The sequence below is a fragment of the Bubalus kerabau genome, chromosome 1 (assembly GCF_029407905.1).
Source record: "Bubalus kerabau isolate K-KA32 ecotype Philippines breed swamp buffalo chromosome 1, PCC_UOA_SB_1v2, whole genome shotgun sequence".
Classification (NCBI taxonomy): Eukaryota; Metazoa; Chordata; class Mammalia; order Artiodactyla; family Bovidae; genus Bubalus; species Bubalus kerabau.
This window is the reverse complement of record NC_073624.1, coordinates 191,790,645-191,812,713: the sequence shown is the minus strand read 5'-3', so window position 1 is coordinate 191,812,713 and position 22,069 is coordinate 191,790,645. Positions and strand designations below refer to the sequence as shown.

The 22,069-nt window shown below is 37.8% G+C and overlaps 1 protein-coding gene across 11 annotated transcripts in view; it reads left to right on the top strand.

The window, feature by feature from the left end:
- The window catches only part of CDC42SE2 (CDC42 small effector 2), a 118,392-nt gene that overhangs the window by 1,068 nt on the left and 95,255 nt on the right, over nt 1-22,069 (top strand). The window lies entirely within an intron of this gene.

Here is a 22,069-nt window from a genome sequence, read left to right as displayed (position 1 = left end):
ACACGTTATTTTGGTTTATAAGCTTGTATTTTTATTTCATCCAAGATAGTGTTGAAAAATCAGTTATTTTCAATATTAGGAGCATAGAGAATACGTTTGAAATGTGAATTTTTTTTTTAATTTTGAGGAAAGTTGGTAGACATGTTGATATTTCTTAAAAATCAACATTATTGATCTAATTTTCTTTTGAAAGAATAGGAAGGTGAAGAAAAGCTGCTTGTTTTCTATTGATATTTGATTCTTTTGAGACCTAGCTTTACATTTCATTATGAATAGAGAAGTTTATGTGCTTTTGAGGGACTCTGGCATGGTTTTGCGTTGCTTTTTTGAGCAAGGGAGAACTCTTAAGGGACGAAAGAAAGCTAATGTTGCAGTAATATAATTAAACCTTACCACTTACTCTACAGATATTCATTAAGCACCTATTTTATGCTGGCACCTGTGTTGGGTGCTGATTCTTCGGAGCAGACAAAACCCACAATTATCTTTTTCTTAAGCTTAAGCTGAGTGTGTTCTTTCTTCATTATTGATGTTGCAAGGACAGTCTGTCTTACACACAGTGCCTATTTAAAATTGGAAAAGATGGCAGGTGAACAGCAGGAAGTGTAGATTCATAGCAGTCTATTGAGAGGTTAATAAGTAACTTTACAGGGCTAAGATTATTACTGGGTTACATTTTCCTATTGTCAGTTTAATAAAATCCATATTTTTTTAATGAAGGGAAGAAGACTTTTAACAAACTAGTATTTCTGTTCTCTATCCCATATGAGATGTTGTTGATACAGTGTATTTATTGAATAGTAATGTACTTCTGGTTCTGTTTTCTGTAAATAATCTTTGCAGTACCGCATGTTCTGCTTTTAAAAATCTCCCAGGAGAACTAGTGGATTCCTTTTCTATAAGAAGTATTTTTAAATAAAGCACTTTTTCAGAAATTTTATTTTGACGTTTTAGTCACTATTTGCAAATAAATGTAGTATAGCATTGATAGTAGCGACAAGTGAAGGACTCTGAGTATGATTTGTGGGTCCATATTTGAACTTTCCATCTAGTATTAAAACTGGTAAAACTGCTTGCTAAAGAGAGAATGATTTGTAGTATTGCATTTATTAATTCTAGAAACGAGAATGATTGATAGTACTGCATTTATTCTTAACATAAAGGTTGTGTTGTCTGCTTTTCTCTTATTTACATATAATAAGAAGGTACTTATTTTTATTCGGATTCTTCAGAAGTCCAAATTAATGCGCTGCAAAGTCAATCTTGATAATTACAGTATAAAGTATATTAATTTTTTACAGATAACTTTTGAATTTAGGTGGACACTTTCGATGTGTTAACACCTTATATGTTGTTGAAGATTTTGTGTGCATTTAAATAGAATTTTCAGATTTTTAGACTTTACTAATAGTTTTTTATGATTCCTACAAATAATAAGGAAAGTGATCTCTTAAACTTTAGTGCTAGAGGGTTGTGTTAGTTTTTCTTTAAATATGTAGTTCTTATAGAAAGAATGAGTTGGTAATGCACATGTGTACTCCTTCTAGTCTGTTGAGAAACCTAGTGACAAATGATAACAGTGATGATAAGAATAATGTAAGCATTATATGTTGAACAAAAAGTGCTTATTTTATTTGGGGCAAGAATTTTATCAGGGTTCTTGACAGACCGCAGCATTGAGACATGTTTAAATAATTTTACCAGTAAATTAGAACTCATAATGACTGGATTTTTTTTATTGTTGTACCTTACAAAAATACTGTGTTTTCAAGGCATTATTCCTACCTTGGAGTAATGTATAATGTTTTGAGGCTAAATAAATCTGAGCATCATTCCACTTAATAATTGTTGGAACACTTAAAGTGTGTTGATGCTTTTTTCATCAAGATATGTTTGACTTATAGGCAGTTGTCTTTTTTGTTGTTGTAATATCCTTTAGAATAATTTAGAAGGTGTATTCTTTATCAGATTTAATTAGTAAAGTTATTGAGAAACACACTGGTAAGACATACTGCAACTGTGCCCATATTGTCTGAATAGATTGTGAGAGAGACTATCAATTAACATTCGTAAAGTGCTTTAACCTGATCTCTCACATTTATTCAGTAGGATCGGTTGCTAGTGCGTTTTTAGGTCCCAGTTGTCTCTATTGTGAAAGAAGATAATCATGAAAGATTTCTCATCTGCTTTAGGATGAGTCTCAAATACTTTGTTAAGGCTCCCTTTAAGACTTTTCTCTCAGTTGCAATATTGATTTTCATCTATTTCAGTGTTCTTAATCTCAGTTCTTATGAAAATAATATTTTAACATTTATTGAATGTTAACTGTTAGTAAAGTTTCAGGTCTGTTTCAGAGGGGGACGTTATGGGTTCCGTGTGCATTCTTGAGAGGAACTGAGTGAAACATGGTGCTTATCTTCAGTGGTTTGGTGAGGGCTTTTATTGTGATTTTATTCATACTACCTGGAAAAACTTGGAATTTAGCTTGTTAATTATTAACTTTATACATTCTGCTCCCTCAGTTCAAAGCTTAAGTACAGTTGCACTTTCTATAATACTGACAAGTAACGAACAGGGCAAGATTTAGCTGAAACTGCTCTGGGACCTCATCCAAAGGGAGTTTTTGAACTGAAAGCCCAGAATTTGGTGATGAGTTATCTTTATCACGACACCATTAAAATACCTGCAAATCTATTTTAGTCAAAATGGATTGTAATAGAACAAACTCCCTCTTTTTCCTAGAAAGCGTTAGATAATGCCGTGTTCAATTTAGGTGTATTTGAGGGTGACTGAATTTTGAGCACTGTTTCCATTTGGAAGCTTACCCAGAAATTCGTGCTAAGATTTCTTTCTTTTTTTTTTTTTTTGAGTCTATTATAATTTCTTAAATAAGTATTGATTATTTTATTTTTTAATGAGCATTTCTTTTTTAAAAGTTATTTCCTTATTTATGTGCATTAGGTCTTAGTTCTGGCATGCAGGATCTCTAGTTGCAGCATTCAAACTCTTACTTGCAGCATGTGGGATCTAGTTCCCTGACTAGGGATCAAATTCGGGCCCCCTGCATTGGGAGAGTGTGTCGTCTCAGCCACTGGATCACCGGAGAGGTCCCAACAAATAAGTATTGGTTTTAAATGTGTTTAAATTAAGCTTGTAATTCACAAAGTTAGACAAATAACAAAACAATTTCAAGAAAAGGAGAAGACTAAGATTTTTTATTAAATCTTTAGAATTAAACATATGTAAGCATCTTGTACTAAACCAAAATCGTTTTTGTTTCATCTAATTTAATCTGTGTTTACTTTTTGCTCAGTAAAGCAAAAATGAATTTTTTGGATATATTTAGCACCTAATAGCGGAGAAGGCAATGGCAAACCACTCCAGTACTCTAGCCTGGAAAATCCCATGGACGGAGGAGCCTGGTAGGCTGCAGTCCATGGGGTTGCTAAGAGTCGGACACGACTGAGCGACTTCACTTTCACTTTTCACTTTCATACATTGGGGAAGGAAATGGCAACCCACTCCAGTGGTCTTGCCTGGAGAATCCCAGGGATGGGGGAGCCTGGTGGGCTGCCGTCTCTGGGGTCGCATAGAGTCGGACATGACTGAAGCGACGTAGCAGCAGCAGCACCTAATAGTGGGAGCCCTTGGATATTTGTAGGGATGCAATGGATGGGACTTGATAAGAGTTTAAGCAGAAAACAACTTACTTTCTCTCACTGTAACCTTCAAGGCCTCCCTAGAGATTGTCTTTCCCTGAATCTCCAGCCCTTAGGAAAACCAGGTAGCTCGTCTAGTTCTAGGTGGTAAAAAGTCTTCTGCTTATTTGTCAGTTAATAGTCTTATTTTAGGGGCTTCCTTAGTGGCCCAGACAGTAGGAAAGCTGCCTGCAATGCAGGAGACCTAGGTTTGATCCTTGGATCAGGAAGGCCCCCTGGAAAAGGGAAAGTCTGCTCACTCCAGTATTCTTGCCTGGAGAATTCCATGGACAGGGGAGCCTGATGGGCTACAGTCCATGGGGTTGCAAAAAGTCGGACATAACTGAGTGATGAACATGTTCACAGTCTTATTTTTGTCATTAGAAGGCGTGTGTTCAGAATAACAATGTATTCAAACTCTTACATGCCATAGAACTTTTCTTCGTAGCTCCGAACTGCTTCAGAGCAAGAGGTCTACTTTGGAGGGAGAGTCCTGAGAATCAGCTTCTCTTTTTCACTTGGCCAGCTCCTCTTTAGTATGCTGTTGGAATCACCTGTCCGGGGTCCGCCTAGGTGGGGAAAGGGGCCTGGGGGGACAGGTGTGGTTTTCATGTGGCCGCTGTGCCTTCTGAGTTGGACAGTTTGTTCAAAGCTGGCTCTAGAGGAGTGCTGGAAATGGTTTTCTTGGGGATTCCATGTGTGGGAACCTCCAGCTACTATTCCTATGGTATTCTTCAGCTCTAGTCCCTTAGGCTTCTAGTTACCCTCATCTGCAGGCTCACTTTGCCTGGGGAGAGGTTTTGCTTTAGTCTTTAAAGTAGTTCTGCTACATTTTAACCAGACCCGCCTGTACTTTATTATTTCACAGGACACGCTTTCAAGCATTCTGTCCCGGCTTCAACTTGCTATCTCTCTAGCTCCTTCTGTTGATGACCCCCCACTTGAACTGTACTTCTGTGTCTGGGACCTACGATTCATTGCCGCTGCTCCCTTTTTAAGTGCCCTGAGCCCCCTTCTTCTACATGCTTACTTGATTATTTACCCTACTTTGAATCCATAGTCCACTTTAAAATTTTTCGCTTTTGTATATCCTCAGTTCTCTTTTGGACTTCCCAGGTGTCAAAGAATTCACCTGCCAATGCAGGAAATGCAGGAGGCGTGGGTTCAATCCCTGGAAAGATTCCCTGGAGGAGGACTGGCAACCCACTCCAGAATTCTTGCCTGGAGAATCCCATGGACAAAGGAACCTGGTGGGCTACAGTTCATGAGGTTGCAAAGAGTCTGGCACGACTGAGCACACAGATCCAGTTCTTGTTCAGGGCCTCTCACTTCATGTGCTTACCTGGTAATCACCAACCTCCCTCCTCCTCACCCACCCATCCAGTTCTCCTTCCAGTCCAGCTGATACCTGGCAGCTGGGCTTGAATCAAGGAAGACATTCCTATGCTGACTTGTTCTCCATTTGTGTTGGCCAAGGAGGGTCCTTTGTGCTGTTCACAGTCCTTAATCGTAGTATCAAGGGATCCCTGGTGGAATTACTCCGCCAGCTGCCCAAATGACTTTTATACATCTCCTCAAACCTCTGGTGCCTCTTTTCTCTTCATTTTCAGCTGATGACCTTGTTTCCTGTGTATTAAAAATGAAAGCAATCAGGCAAAAACTTTGCATGTCTCCTCGCTTCTATACCCAGACTGTATGCACTTCCTATTTGCTATGATCACCACCTCCTCTCTTGCTCTTGGCTGTGTCCACTTCCTGTCAGGGCCATTGCATTGCCTCAGGATTCCTCCCATTCTGCCAGCCGGTGAGCTATTTCATTAGTGTTTCCCATATGTATTGCATTATTCCTATCAGCATGTAGATATGCTAAAATATCTCCCATCTTTAAAAACAAACGTATTCCAATAGCACAGTTTTCTTCAGCTGCTGTTCTTCAAAAGAGTTGTTATTTGTGGCCACCAGCACTCCCTCTCTGTCTTGGATCCAGCACAAAATTTCTTTTTTTTTTTTCTTCTCATCTTCCCTGCTACCTAAACAGTTCTTGTTGAGATTGCTTACTGGTGACCTCCTTGGTAACAAATTCCCTAGTCAGTTCTCAATCTTACTCACTGGATGTAGCAGCTAAAGCGTTTGAAAGTGGTCAGTGAGTTTCTCGTCTTTGAAATCTTTCCTCCCTTTGTTTCTGGGACACTACTGCTTATTTTCACTTTCTTTTGCTGGTTCCTTTTTGTTGCCCCAACTTCTGAAAAATAGGGCAGTTTCCTAGACCTCTATGTTTAGACCTCTTCTGTATTTATACATGGTCTTCTGTGATCTCATCTCAGCCTATAGCTGGAATTATCATGTATTTCAAGCTAAGAATGTTATCTCTCACCTGGATCTCTTTCCTAACCTTCAGCTGGCTAGGCAGCATTTTCAGTTAGATATCCCAGATTTAACCTGTCAGAATTGAACTCCTCATTCTCCTTCCTCCCTCTCCCACTCCAGTGGTTGTTTCTATTCCAGTTTGCCTCATTTTATTAAATGTCAACTGAATCCAAGCCAGGCTTCAACAGTTCATGAACCAGGAACTTCCAGATGTTCAAGCTGGATTTAGAAAAGGCAAAGGAACCAGAGATCAAAGTGCCAGCATCCGTTGGATCATCAAAAAAGCAAGAGAGTTCCAGACAAACATCTATTTCTGCTTTATTGACTGTACCAAAGCCTTTGATTGTGTGGATGACAACAAACTGTGGAACATTCTGAAAGAAATGGAAATATCAGACCACCTGACCTGCCTCTTGAGAAATCTGTATGCAGGTCAGGAAGCAACAGTTAGAACTGGACATGGAACAACACACTGGTTCCCAGTTGGGAAAGGAGTACGTCAAGGCTGTATATTGTCACCCTGCTTATTTAACTTCTATGCAGAGAACATCCTGAGAAATGCTGGACTGGACGAAGCACAAGCTGGAATCAAGATTGCCGGGAGAAATATCAATAACCTCAGATATGCAGATGACACCAGCCTTATGGCAGAAAGTAAAGAGGAACTAAAAAACCTCTTGATGAAAGTGAAAGAGGAGAGTGAAAAGGTTGGCTTAAAGCTCAACATTCAGAAAACAAAGATCATGGCATCTGGTCCCATCACTTCATGGCAAATAGATGGGGAAACAGTGGCAGGCTTTATTTGTTTGGGCTGCAAAATCACTGCAGATGGTGACTGCAGCCATGAAATTAAAAGACAGTTGCTCCTTGGAAGAAAAGTTATGACCAACCTAGACAGCATATCAAAAAGCAGAGATATTACTTTGCCAGCAAAGGTCTATCTAGTCAAAGCAATGGTTTTTCCAGTAGTCATGTATGGATGTGAGCTGCTGAGCTGCTAAATCACTTCAGTCGCGTCCAACTCTGAGACCCCATAGACGGCAGCCCATCAGGCTCTCCCGTCTCTGGGATTCTCCAGGCAAGAACACTGGAGTGGGTTGCCATTTCCTCTCCAATGCATGAAAGTGAAAAGTGAAAGTGAAGTCACTCAGTCGTGTCCGACACTCAGCGACCCCATGGACTGCAGCCCACCAGGCTCCTCCATCCATGGGATTTTCCAGGCAAGAGTACTGGAGTGGGGTGCCTTGGATGTGAGAGTTGGACTATAAAAAAGCTGAGCACTTAAGAACTGATGCTTTTGAACTGTGGTGTTGGAGAAGACTCCTGAGAGTTCCTTGGACTGCAAGGAGATCCAACCAGTCCATCCTAAAGGAGATCAGTCCTGGGTGTTCATTGGAGGGACTGATGTTGAAGCTGAAACTCCAATACTTTGGCCACCTGATGCAGAGGGCTGACTCATTTGAAAAGACCCTGATGCTAGGAAAGATTGAGGTCAGGAAGAGAAGGGGACGACAGAGGATGAGATGGTTGGATGGCATCACTGACTCGATGGACATGAGTTTGAGTGAACTTTGGGAGTTGGTGTTGTGTCGACAGGGAGGCCTGGTGTGCTGCAGTCCATGGGGTCACAAAGAGTTGGACAGGACTGAACTGAACTGAATCTTTGTTTCCCTGACTGTAACTTTGTAGACATTCTTGATTCCTCTTTGTTACACATTCACACTAATTCAAAATAGTATCATGAGAATGTGTCCTTTATTTACCTTAAAATCTACCATAAGAATATGGGAACTTCCTGGTGATCCAGTGGTTAAGAGTCCTTCCACTGCAGGGGATGTGGATTTGATTTCCTGCCCCGGGGGAGTAAGATTCCGTATGCCATGGGGCCCATGTTCCACAACGAAATTTTGTGTGTTTTGCCATTTCAGCAAAAATACAAAAAAACTTTTTAAAAATTAAAGAATAAACATGACCACAGCTTTCTGTCTTCATCTGCACTCCCCACCCCCCACCCCCACCCCCACCCCCACGTAGCCATCATCTCTCGCCTTTGTTATTAGTCATCTCCTGTCTGGTCTCCCTGCTACTTTTGCTCTTCTCTCTTCTCATGAACATAGCAACCTAGGCAGTCCATTTGAAATAAAAGTCTAATTATTTTACTCCTGTATTCAAAACACTTCGGTGATTTTCCGTATCATTTAGAGTAAATGCCAGAATACAACAGTGCCTACCAGGTCTTCCATCATCTGTGTGGCTGACCTCTCTGATGACATGTCCTACTAGATTTTCCTTGGCTTGTCCCACCCCAGAAACGTAGGTTTCCCTGTACCTGGTGGGCGTCACATTTGCTAAGTGAATGGCTGCTTGTTACTCATGTCTTTGATAATAGCTTATATGTATGTTTCTCTAAAGTAAAAGTATTTCACCTAAAACCATATAGTCCCATAAGAATTAAGTAAACACAAATTTAGATACAAGAGAAAATGGTAAGTTTGAAATGAATTTTTTGTACAGAAGGTGAGAATACCCAGGAAAATGGTAAACAGCAGAGGAGGTGAGAAAGGAATGGAAAGAGGTTAAGGTAAATGGAATAAAGAAAAGGAAAGCCAAATTTCAAAGTAGGGAGCCACTTTAAGAAGAAAACTATTGTTGGCTTGCCGCATATTTCTTTTAGGCTTCCCTGGTGGCTTGCAGTGCAGGAGACACAGGTTCGATCCCTGGGTTGGGAAGATCCCCTGGAGGAGGTAATGGCAACCCACTCCAGTCTTCTTGTCGGGAAAATCCCGTGGACGGAGGAGCCTGGTGGTGTGCAGTCCTTGGGGTCGAAGAGAGCTGGATGCGACTGAGCACGTATTTCTTTAGGCTTTGTTTCTTGAATTCTGAGTCTTGTTGATTTACATGGATGTAGACACTGGGACTGCGCTCACCTTTGCTTTATCAGGAATATGGGCTCAAATGAGACTTGAAACCAAAACTAATTGTTTTTCTGTTGCCAAACTCCTTTTATTAAAGGAAAGCAGTTGCCATTACCAAAAGAGTAGTTTTCCTGGCAGTATTCTTAGCATTTTTTTTTTTTTTTTTTTCCTGTAGACTGCTCAAGCAGAAATCTCAGGATTTGCGGGAGGGATGTTCAGGGTACAAAAATTTGCTACTGAGTCTTCTCTTTTCAGTACTGGACTGCCTGTTTACTCACCCTCAGAAGAGAGGGGGAATATCTCTCAGCACAGTTACTGTATTCTGTGGTAAAGCAGCAGCTAGGTATGTTAGTGTACATGCCTGTTGAGTCATACTATATGTATATTTGTGTTCTTAAAGATACTGAATATATTTAAACTTCAACTTAACCTGCTATTTAGGTAGGAAATGAGAGTTCAAGAGTATATGCAAACTATTTCATTCTGATGAGACAAGATTTAAAAAAATTTTTTTTTTCTGAGTTACAGGTCTCATTTCCTATTGATTTAAAGAAATCCTTTTAAATAATTGAGATAGGTGGCTTAGATGCTCCTGAATGAGTAATTTTTTATGTGCAAGCATATATTCCCTATAAACCAATCTTAACTATTTAACTGTTTTTGTGTAATATGTAGTAATTTCTGTCCTGATTGTCTTGTCTGACAGATTGTTCTGTGGCTAATAATACAGACTTAATTTTCATGATCATAGAGGTGTGGACATGTATGAATCTTTACAGATTTGTAGTATGCAAGTATAATTTAACTTGTTTATGCTTGTTACATACTTTAACTACTAAACAATAACATCTATAAATCAGGCTTGGTATTTTGTTTTTCTTTGACATTAAATAGGAAATTAAAATACAATTTATATGAACACATATGACTATTAGAATTTTTTAAAAACTTTCTTACCTACTGTGTAAAGTCATTTCAGATGACATGCTAGCAAATGTTTTCCTACAGTATTGAATTTGTCATTCTGTACTTTTAGTTCATATGTTAGTATTTCACATATGAAATAACCATCTTGGATTAATAAAATAATTATTTCTGAACTGATGGATAGTCTTAACCACTATATTTATTTCAGCTATATTCATAGGTTAGGCCCATCATACTTACATTGCTTTAACTTCATAACGTTCTACATAGATTGCGAAGTAACCAGAATGATTATATTGAGAAGGGTAATAAGATTAATAGGCTTTGACCTAAGTCTCATAAGGGATTGTTAAAATGATTCACCGAAGTATGCATTCATTCATTCTTTTAACATTCATCAAACTACTGTGTGAAAGTGCTTCCAGTCTACTCAGAGTAGAATACAAGCTATACTCATCCAGGAAATAAAACCACGCTGTGTATATATGCTGCAGCCCTGCCGCCCTCTCGAGTATTTCATCTTTGCTCACTACGTGCTTGCCACGCTAATGCTTGTTTTCTTAAACATGTCCTGCTTGTTCTTTCCTTATTAAGGCTTTTACATGGGCTGTTTCCTCTGCCTGAAATAGTCTTCCCCCTATGGTTGGCCTCTTATCTTTAAGATCTCACTCAAATATCAACTCATTTCCTCACTGCTCAGTTTAAAATAGCCCGTGCCCCCTCATCACTGTTTTACTTTCTTCATAGCATAAGTGGGAAACTGGATAATTCAGGCAGCAGCTTGTTTTAGAGAAGGAGAAGATTTTCAGAACCATGCTGATGATCCTTTGATCAGAACATTAGGTGGAACCAGTGGTGTGTTGGAGCTGGTGGAGCTGATTGTGTGCGTCTCTCCAGCTTCATGTTCAGTGATGGTGTATTGACAGGCTACAGTGGAAAATGGGCAAAAGCTATAAACCAGGGCCTTTTTTCCCCCAGAGAGATGGTTGTTAAATATTGATCACTAGACCTCTTAGTGGGACCATATGAAATTGCTGTTTTTATAGATTAAAAAAAATGCTTGACTACTGGCAATTTCTTATGGTTTATTTTAGTGGAGTTACTTATTATGGTTGAAAGATACTTTCTTCATGTGAGTTAATAAAATTACCTTTGTGCTTTACCTTGTGTATTTTTTCAAAACTGCATTCCCTTCACATCTGACAATTACTTCTAGATTGATTTAATATGTAAAAATTGGCTGTTTATATACTAATTGCTTAGCTGTTTACCTCGTTTTTAACTAGTTCTTTGCAAAAGCAGGCACAGGAGGTCTTGCATTTCTAAGGGTGTTGTTGGGTCTGCTACTGAGTCTTAATTGAAAGGCATGCTTTTTCTGGTGAAGAAACCAGAGTTGGTTCAATTTGAGTTATAAATTGTTAGATAATTTTTTAAATTTGCTTTTCAGAATGATTTACATAATACGAGCATTCAGTTTTTTCTGGCTTTTTCTTTTTCCCGTTATCATCCTGTAGGTATTTACTATCTCTAATTTATTTATTTTCTGCTCTTCTGTGATTTCTTTTACGAATCAGTGTCTAAATCAATGAAGTTATTTTGTCTTGTCTCTCAAGTGTTGGTAGTTTTTTCCTATGGTCTTCCTTATCTATGGGCACCTGAGCATTCCAAGCCATTTTCCACCTTTACCCCCCAGTTGTAAAAACAGACATGAAGCTACATCTTTCTTATAGGTGCCATTTTCCTGTTTGAAGGAATTTATTGTTTAAAAACTGAACCTTGTTGACTGAGGAGATTTCAGTAACATTTCTTGAGTAACAGTTGCATTATCTTAACTCTGAATATGTGGGTTTGAATTGGTGGTATTGAATAAAATGTGGCTCACAGGTTTCTTTAATTCACATTGTTCTGTCTTATGCACAAGCTTAAAGAAAATAACGTGTTTAATGCAGATAATCAGAACACACATAAAATCTAAAAAATAAAAGCACATCCATAATCCTTAAGATAACTGCTAAGATAACTGTTACTGTTAACATAACTACCTAAGATATCTACTAGTTATGTTTTGATGAATGTCCTTCCAGACAAATCAACAAATTGCTTTTTTCTACAAAAGCAAGATCTTAGTACATATACTATTCTATAATGTCGTACATTACCAAATAGTGGGATCTTTATAAAAGCATTACTTTTTATTATTTGTTTGAAAGGATCTTACAGAGTGGAAATTTTGTTGATACAGGGTAAAACTAAAGTTGTGATTGAAAACAATGGTGCTTATGGAGGAGAGTAGAATGTAGTAAGTTACCTCAAGACAAGAATTATTTCAGCATTAATTGTTTTCTTAAGAGCCCTCTTACCATTGCACAATAGCCTGATTGTATTATACCAGCTAAGGAAAATAGTACATGAGTCTATGTACAGAAGAATTATTTTAATAATAGTCCTAGTATAAAATAGGGGGCTATACATAAGTTCCTATTTTTTGGTTTGCCAAATCATATTGATACTTTAATACTAAGATATTGTAAAAGAAAAATGTGTTTTATTGAAGGACTTCATCTAATTTTATCAGATAATGCTGCCCTTTTTAAATGAAGAGTGAATGAGTTCTTGGAAAATGAAAATGTTGGCATATGGATTCTTGTTTTACTGTTCAGGTTATTTTTTTGTTTCATGAATGTGAAAATCTTTGTGGGATTGTTACTGGTGTGTTGTATGTATCCTTTGGATATCAGTCCTGATATGGTCAGGTAGATGGTTTGGTCTTAAAGTAGCAGTTTTTAAAGCTACTGAAGGGTCCTGTGAGAGTTGTATAATTCAAATGACTTTTCTGTTACCACAGTGGTATCCGTTACATAGGGTAGAGTAGGTGATTTCTTGGTTTGGTTTTGTTCTTCTCGACCGTGTCCTGTTCTGTGTTGTGTTACTGCTTGCTCACCAGGCCCTGAAGTCTCTCTCTCTTAGGTAGCTAATGTAGCCGTTTCTGCTACTCCACATGGTGCTACTTCCTGGATAGTACATATATTGCTGAAAACATTTCTCATGTGGTAAAGGAGAATGAAAAGCAATGTAGTTGATGTGGCTTTTTCTGCTGAAAAAATTATGCATTCGTTGGGTAAAGCGAGGACTGGCAGTCAGTCCCTAAAAAACGGTTTTTCACTGAGTAATCATGTGTTTGTAAATGGATATGCAAGAACCTTTGCTTGTTGGTAGGTATTGTGAATCTTGATAAATTCAAGAAAAGTGTTTAGAATTATTCCATCTCGCTGTTTTAAAAATAGGTATTTTAAAAAAGTTCCATTTTACAGTGAATTTTTAAGCCTCCCATTTTTATATTTATTTTGTGACTAATGACTTTGTTTTTGTAAAAATGGTACATATACACTGAGGAAGCTTAGAAATAATTAGTCACGTTGTAATTGGCAGAACTTGTATTCAAAGTCTTGTCTGATAGCTTGGGAAAAGCTATAAAGTGGCACAAAGAATGTGGACTTTAGAATTAGGCACACCTCAGTTTGATTCATAACTTTGCCATATATTTTCCGTATGGCAGGATCTTACCCTTGGTGATTTTTGTGTTCTTTTTAGATTAAGTTAGGGTAGTAGGTTTGTTAGGATTAAATGAAGTACACAGTACTTCTACTTTGGCCTGTAGAAGGTGTTAATAGTTTTTTTCTTTTTTACTGTTCAGTATTATTTGAAAGTATCTCTGCAAGTCACTTTGGACAATTACCTTAAAAGTGATTTGCGTTCAGGAAAGTGGAAATACATGTAATCCAAGTGGACTCACATTGTAGTGCCACATCAGTCTGCCTGTCTGAGGGGCAAAGTGGTTATTGCAACTTTTTTAAAGAGTACTTTGACCTCATGGAAAACTTTGAAGTTAAAGGCTGAAGTAGAACTCAGGATGAGTTAATTATTGCTGGCCAGAATGGTAAGAAAGGAACTGATTTCTCTGTTTAGTGAGAAATAAAAATGTTTATGTGTAACAATTGCATATATAAAGATGGCTATATTAAAGGCCAACAACTAACCAGCTGACCCTTTGCAAAAGAAAAATATGACTGAAATAGGGAAGAAGTGTTCAACTTTAATAATAATCAATAGCCAGTCTCTTTTTTTCATATTTAAGATTTAAGAAATGGTGCTTTTTCACCCCAGTACAGTGACGTAGATACTAAATGCCTTGCTAGAGAGAACATACAAACCTATAGAACCCTTTGTGAATACAGTTTGGCAAATATCATATTTGCTAGTCGTATTTCTGCCTCTAAGAGTAAACCCTCAGGAAGTAACCTTCCTTTAACGGCCCACCCCCTTTTTTTTTTTTTTTTTGAGGGAGGATGTTAATGTCTTTTTTTGTAACAACTGTATTCAGATATTGTGATTTGTAATAAATATTTATTTGGTCTTGGTCCCTGTTTCTGGCACTAAGCTCCCAAAACCATCGGGATTTCGCAGAGTGTGGAGAGCGGGTAAGGTATCTTTTGTTATGTTAATGAATGACTTTGAAAGGTTTGTGAGGTTGGGGACTGGTTGCCAGGGAAACCGAGGGAGTGATTAGAGGAGGGTTGGAACTTTCAGTCCTACACCCCTCTGACCTGGAGAGGAAGAGGGTTGGAGGTTGAATCACCAGTGCCATGATTCAGTCAGTCAATTTCCATGTAATGAAACTTCCATAAAAATCTGAAAAGATGGGATTCGAAGAACTTCTGGGCTGGTGAACACGTGGAGGTGCTGAGTGCGTGGAGTCCTCAGAACATGGAAGCGCTGTGCCCCTTGCCCCATGACTTGCCCAGTGTATCACAGGACTGTTCTTGAATTATACCTTTTTTTTTTTTTTTAATAAGCTGGTAGTCTAGTAAGTGAAATATTTCTCGGAATTCTGTGAGTGGATCTAGCAAATTAATCAAACCTTTGAGGAGTTTCGTGGGAAGCTCAGAAACACAGTGACAACCAGTGTTTATAATTTGACTTCTGAAGGGCAGGGGAGCGACCAGATGTGACAGGATGTGATGCTATCTGTAGGTAGATATTGTCAGAATTGAGGTGAATTGTATGACCCCCAGTTGGTGTTGGAGAATTGCTTGATGTTGGTGTTTTCTTCACATCGCAATTGGTGTCAGAATTGTCATTTATAAATCATAATTCACCCTTTAAAAGTATATATGTAAGTTCTGTGCATGCATCACCATTATCTAATTTTGGAATATTTTATCACTTCTAAAAGAAGTTAGCAGTCATTCCCCATTCCTCCCTTCCTCCCAGCCCGTGACAACCACTAGTCTGTTTTCTTTCTGGATTTACCTTGCGTGGACATTTTATGTAAGTGAATTCATACAGTTTGTGGCCTGTTGTGCGTGGCTTTCTTCACATAGCGTAATGTCTCAAGGTTCATCTCTGTTGTACCATTTATCAGCACTTCTTTCTCTGACATGGCTGAATGTTAGTTGTATGAATCTATACCACATTTTGTTAATCCATTCATCAGTTAATGGATATTTGGTTTGTTTCCACATTTGGGCTATTATGAATAATGGTGCTCTGAATATTTACTTTGAACTTTGTGTGGATGTATGTTTTAATTTATCTTAGATATATACTTAGGAGTAGAAATGCTGGGTTATGTTGTAACTTGACGTTTAACATTCTGAAGTCCTACTGAACTTTTTCAAAGTGATTGTACCATTTGCATTTTTTATAACTGGCTTCCTTCATTTAGTGTTTGTTTTTCAGGGTTCAGCCATGTTTTAGCATGTGTAAGTACTCACCCCTTTTTGTAGTGAATATTATTCCTTTGCATGGATCAACCATGTTTCTTTTATCCTGAAAAAAGCTTTCTATCCAGAAATGTTCAATGCTGCATTATTTGTATTGAAGAAAACTGAAAATTACTTAACAGTTTTAGTAAAAAGAAGTGGTTAAATTAGGTACACCTCATGTACTATCTGTTTTGGAGAGTTTCAAGGGAAAGTCGTCGTCAGAGTGCTGTGGTAGGTACAAGGCTGTACACGTACGACTATTCCGTGTCTATAGCTTTGGGGGATAGTGATAACCAAATTTTAAAACATTTCTATATTTTCACAATATACAATAAAAAGTATATTTCTATACTTTTCACAGCATCTATTTCTTTATCAGAGTAAAAGAAACATTAGAAAAAAATGACCATAGCTATAGCTGTGTATATTACTGATACAAATTTGTTCAGCCAAGAAAAGCAAGATCACTCACTGTTAGAAATGTTACTGTTTTGTGTTCATCCAGTAATTATCATATTATAGCATTTCAGACTACTGTTAAAAAAGAACTTTTGATTCTTCATAATTACCTTAGATTTTTAATTCATAGCTGTAGCGTGGAATAACTCTAATTCCTGGGAATTTTATTTCTAAAATGGGGAGGAGGAGGATAAATATAGGCTATGCACTTATTTGTTTATTGGCCACACTACTCAGCATACAGGAATCTCAGTTCCCCAACCGGGGATTGAGTCCGCGCTCCCTGCATTGGAAGCCTGGAGTCTTAACTGCTGGACTGCCGGGGAAGTCCAGGCAATGCATTTAAAAAAAAACTTATTGGAGTGTAGTTGATTTACAATGTTGTGTTAGTTTCTGCTGTACCAGAGTGAATCAGTTTTTTTATGTGTGTATACACACACGCACACACAAACACACATATCCACTCTCTTTTAAAGATTTTTTTCCCCACCTGTGTCATTAGGGAATATTGAGGCGAGTTCCTTGTGCTATGCAGTAGGTCCTTATTAGTTATCCATTTCATATATAGCAGTGTGTATATGTCAGTGCCAGTCTCCCACTTTATCCCTCCCACTGCTCTTTCCCTCTTGGTAACCAAATAACAAATACAAAAAACAAACAAATGTAAGTGTGTTTTTGACAGCTGTGACTGTTCCTATTGATATTTTGTAAATAAGTTCATTTGTACCATTTTTTAGCTTCCACACCCATGGTATTTGTCTTCCTCTGTCTGACTGATTTCTCTCAGTTTGACAGTCTCTGGGTCCATTCATGTTGTTGCAAATGGCATTATTTTGTTCTATTTTATGGCTGAGCAATATTCCACTGTATATATGTACTTCATCTTTATTTGTTCCTCTGTGAAAGAATTTAGCTTGCGTCCATATCCTGGCTGTTGTAAATAGTGCCCCAGTGAACATTGGGGTGCATATATCATTTCGAAGTTACGTTTTCTCTGGATATATGCCCAAGAGTGGGATTACATACAGTTCTGTCTTAGTGTTCTGTGTTTCCTTTTTACTTTTTGCTCTTCTCCACAGCACTTGTATCAGTTTACATTCTCATCACACCTTCTCTGGCATATTTTATTTGTAGATTTTTTGCTGGCCATTCGGATTGGTAAGAAATTATACTTTCATGTGCTTTTGGTTTGCATTTCTCTCACAATTAGTGATGTTGAACGTCTTTTTGTATGCTTTTTGGCCATCTGTATGTCTTTGGAGAAGTATCTGTTTAGATCTTCCACCCATTTTTTGATTGCACTGGTTTTTGTTTTTGTTTTTAATATTGAGCCGTGTGAGCTGTTTGTATATTTTGGAGATTAATCCCTTGTCAGTTCCTCCATTTTCACCCATCCTCTGGGCTGTCTTTTCATTTTATTTATGGTTTCCTTTGCTGTGCAAAGGCTTTTAAGTTCAGTTAGGTCCCCCCCCCGCCTTTTTTTTTTTAATTTTCATCTCTTGGAGGTGAATCAGAAGAGATCTTGCTGCAATTTATGTCAAACAGTGTTCTGCCTTTGTCTCCGTCTAAGAGTTTTGTAGTATCCAACCTTAATTTCAGGTTTTGGTCCATTTGAGTTTATTTTTGTGTATGGTGTTAGAGAGTATTCTACTTTTATTCTTTTACGTGTAGCTGTCCAGTTTTCCTAGCACTGCCTATAGAAGAGATTGTCTTTTCTGCATTGTATATTCTTACTTCCTTTAACCATAGGTGCATACGTTTTTCTCTGAACTTTCTGTCCTTTTCCATTGATTTGTATTTCTGTTTTTGTGGCAGTACCACACTGTCTTGATTCCCGTAGCTTAATAGTGTAGTCTGAAGTCAGGGAACCTGACTCTCCAGCTGTTTTTCCCTCAAGATTGCTTTGACTATTCATGGCCTTTTGTGTTCCCATACAAATTGTTAATTTTTTAATTCTAATTCTGTGAAAAATTAAGCAGTGCATATTTTGATTTTGAAATACCATATGTATCAGAGTTCGTTGCAAAAAACAAACACTACTTTCCGAAAACCGTGACCTCGTGGGTTCTGCTTACTCATTTTCATGGAAAATGTTGCTATAAAACTTGTTAGTCCTCGTTGTCAAACCAGCCAAAGTGGATATGTTTTCTTGTCAGAAATTTCTACTTTTTCAGTTCTAATAAAAATGGCAGTTTCTGCATTGAACAACCACTGAATAATTACTTTCACTTGTGAATTCTACACTGATTGATTAGGTAAGGAGTCTTGCCATTAATTGATTGATCAGGTAAGGAGTTTTTTGCCATGAGTTTCTTTCAGTATTTCTTGCTGTGCTTATATGAGACTCTTCCTTATCCTCCCAGTTATCCCTTTGGTGCCCTGGCAATTTCTTGGAAGCAAAGTTCCTTACTAAGCTTTATGACAAGTAAAAAGTATGACTGTCCTCTATAACGTGGGAGGGCTACTGTGGAAGGGAAGGTGGAAAGAGAATGAATGATGCACATCACTTTTAGTAAAGGGTACAGGAGGGAGTTGGAGATCTGGAGGTTGATTTCCTTAAAGCTGTCCAGACCTGTGTTCCTCCTGGAAAGCGCCACACCTGGCACTAGGTTGCAGGCCCTTGAGTAAGCAGAACAACATTATCTTCTGCTCTAATTGGTGGTGTGTGTTTAAGTAAATTATCTCATTTACTTTTAAATTTTGCCTTGAAAGCTTGGACAAATTTATAATTGACCTTTATGATGAGATAGAATAGTTTTTACAGTGGTTCATGGAGCAGTGAACATAGTAATCAGAACCTCATGGAAAAGACGGCTAAAACAGAAAAATTTGGAGAAGAAAAAAGGAAACTGGATCTCTACCTCACACTGGACAGCAGGGTGAATTTTTGATTTTCCAGAGATGAGTATAAAAAAAGAAAACCTTAAACATATTAGGATAGTATGGGGAGGGAGGAGGGAGGAGGGTTCAGGATGGGGAACGCATGTATACCTGTGGTGGATTCATTTTGATATTTGGCAAAACTAATACAATTATGTAAAGTTTTAAAAATAAAATAAAATTAAAAAAAAATAAAAAAAAGAAGGAAATGTATCAGCATGAAAACTTTTGGGTGTTGGGAAAGCAATCCAGTACACTCCTTTTTCTCATCAAAAAAGTCTCCAAGTTATTGTTACATGGCCATAATTGTTTTTTAAAATACCTGAATTATTTTTCAGAAATCCAGTTTTCAGAATACATATAAGATCAAGATTGTCGTTTACATCTAAGTTACCTTGCAGTTTCATATATCATGTTTCCCCTTCTGCTCTTAAGCATAAAGAACTTTTCAAAGTGCTGCTATTGTAATAAACATGACCCAATACCCAGGAACCTTCCTAATGATTGCTAGATTTAAGGGGTTATTTGGCTCTTGGTTGCAGACATGGTTGGTTGTATTTGTGCAGAAATGTGTGGAATTAAAGTTGTTAGGAAACCAGTCAGCTGCATTCTCTTGAAATAAACTATTGGTTGCCGGTCTTCTTTCAAATGGAGATCTTCATAGTAAATAATAATATTTATACTTATAAAGTTGTATATTGAACAGTTGAACCTTTAGAGAGATTTTTATAGTACAAGCAGCAGGCTTGTCAGATTTTAATCTAAAAATGGCTAAGAATCTGTTTTCCGTTTGTTGTTATTTTTCTTTAAAGTCTCCCCCCCGCCCCCGAAACTTTCAGTTCTCAATGAACAATTTGTCAGTTTGTACTTTTAGTCCCTCGTGTCCTTCTCTGCAAGACAGTGATGCGATTTATCACATCTTCATTCCTTATTAAGTCAATTGGGGCAAATTAAATATGTACTGACTTTCTCAAGATAAGTTGAGATTTCAGCCCCCTCTGCATTTACCAGAAATAATACCATACTGAGTCACTCTCTGAAAAAGCACAGCTGGTAGAAGAAATTGCATGTTAATGATATTGTCAGTGTAGGAGGGCCACTGCATATTGCAAAGCAGACTCAATTAAGCACCTGCTATTTGGGTTAATATTCTGAAGGAGCAGAAAACATTATGCTTGGTCAAGTAGGCTCAGTTAAGTTCACAGGGTACATCAAATCTGAATCAAACTAAAATGTAACAATTTCATTTGACACAATGGAAAATTAATACAAGATAAAGAGGACAAGTTACTGATCAGTTGGGAACTGTGACTTATTTTGCCTTGAAGGGAAGATGTACTTTTTAGTTATGTAGTGTTTTATTTTTTTTTTTTTGGTATATGTGCTCCTGAAGTGAGCACTGTGTTATCTTATGTGGGCTTAAATAAAAACATTCAGTTATTTAGTAAACACTTAACTGCTTTAGCTGTGTGTGAATCACTCAGGTATTAGGTGTTCAGCTGCAAACTAAAATAAAAATATGTCTCTTCATAAGACCCTACATTCTGGTTGGTGATGAAAATAAGTGAGTTATATTTAATACATACATTATATATAATGGAAAAGCTTCTGCACATCAAAGGAAACTATTAGCAAGGTGAAAAGACAGCCTTCAGAATGGGAGAAGATAATAGCAAATGAAGCAACTGACAAACAACTAATCTCGAGGATATACAAGCAACTCCTACAGCTCAACTCGAGAAAAATAAATGACCCAATCGAAAAATGGGCCAAAGAACTAAATAGACATTTCTCCAAAGAAGACATACAGATGGCTAACAAACACATGAAAAGATGCTCAACATCACTCATTATCAGAGAAATGCAAATCAAAACCACTATGAGGTACCATTTCACGCCAGTCAGAATGGCTGCGATCCAAAAGTCTACAAGTAATAAATGCTGGAGAGGGTGTGGAGAAAAGGGAACCCTCTTACACTGTTGGTGGGAATGCAAACTAGTACAGCCACTATGGAGAACAGTGTGGAGATTCCTTAAAAAACTGGAAATAGACATGCCTTATGATCCAGCAATCCCACTGCTGGGCATACACACTGAGGAAACCAGAAGGGAAAGAGACACGAGTACCCCAATGTTCATCGCAGCACTGTTTATAATAGCCAGGACATGGAAGCAACCTAGATGTCCATCAGCAGATGAATGGATAAGAAAGCTGTGGTACATATACACAATGGAGTATTACTCAGCCATTAAAAAGAATACATTTGAATCAGTTCTAATGAGGTGGATGAAACTGGAGCCTATTATACAGAGTGAAGTAAGCCAGAAAGAAAAACACCAATACAGTATACTAACGCATATATATGGAATTTAGAAAGATGGTAGCAATAACCCTGTGTACGAGACAGCAAAAGAGACACTGATGTATAGAACAGTCTTATGGACTCTGTGGGAGAGGGAGAGGGTGGGAAGATTTGGGAGAATGGCATTGAAACATGTAAAATATCATGTATGAAATGAGTTGCCAGTCCAGGTTCGATGCACGATACTGGATGCTTGGGGCTGGTGCACTGGGACGACCCGGAGGGATGGAATGGGGAGGGAGGAGGGAGGAGGGTTCAGGATGGGGAACACATGTATACCTCTGGCGGATTCATTTTGATATTTGGCAAATCTAATACAGTTATGTTAAGTTTAAAAATAAAATAAAATTTAAAAAAAAAAAAAAAAATTAAAGCACTGTGAGGAAAAAGGAAAGCATGGGAGCAAGATAAGGAGGGCCAGGCTAGGGAATAGGGAATGCCATTTTAAATAGGATAGCAAAGAAAGGACTCACTGGAAAGATAATAAAGAGATAGCCATTACAGGATCATTTGTGATTACTATTGGAAATACTGGGGACAGTCTAGATATCTGTCTCTTTATGACATTGGTTAAATGTGTTATGTATGCATCTATATAGTGGAATACTCAGCAAATAATTTAAGTCCTACATATACAGAATGATCGGCACGTTCATGAAGCAATAAAAACAAAGTGCAGAATAATACACAGAATA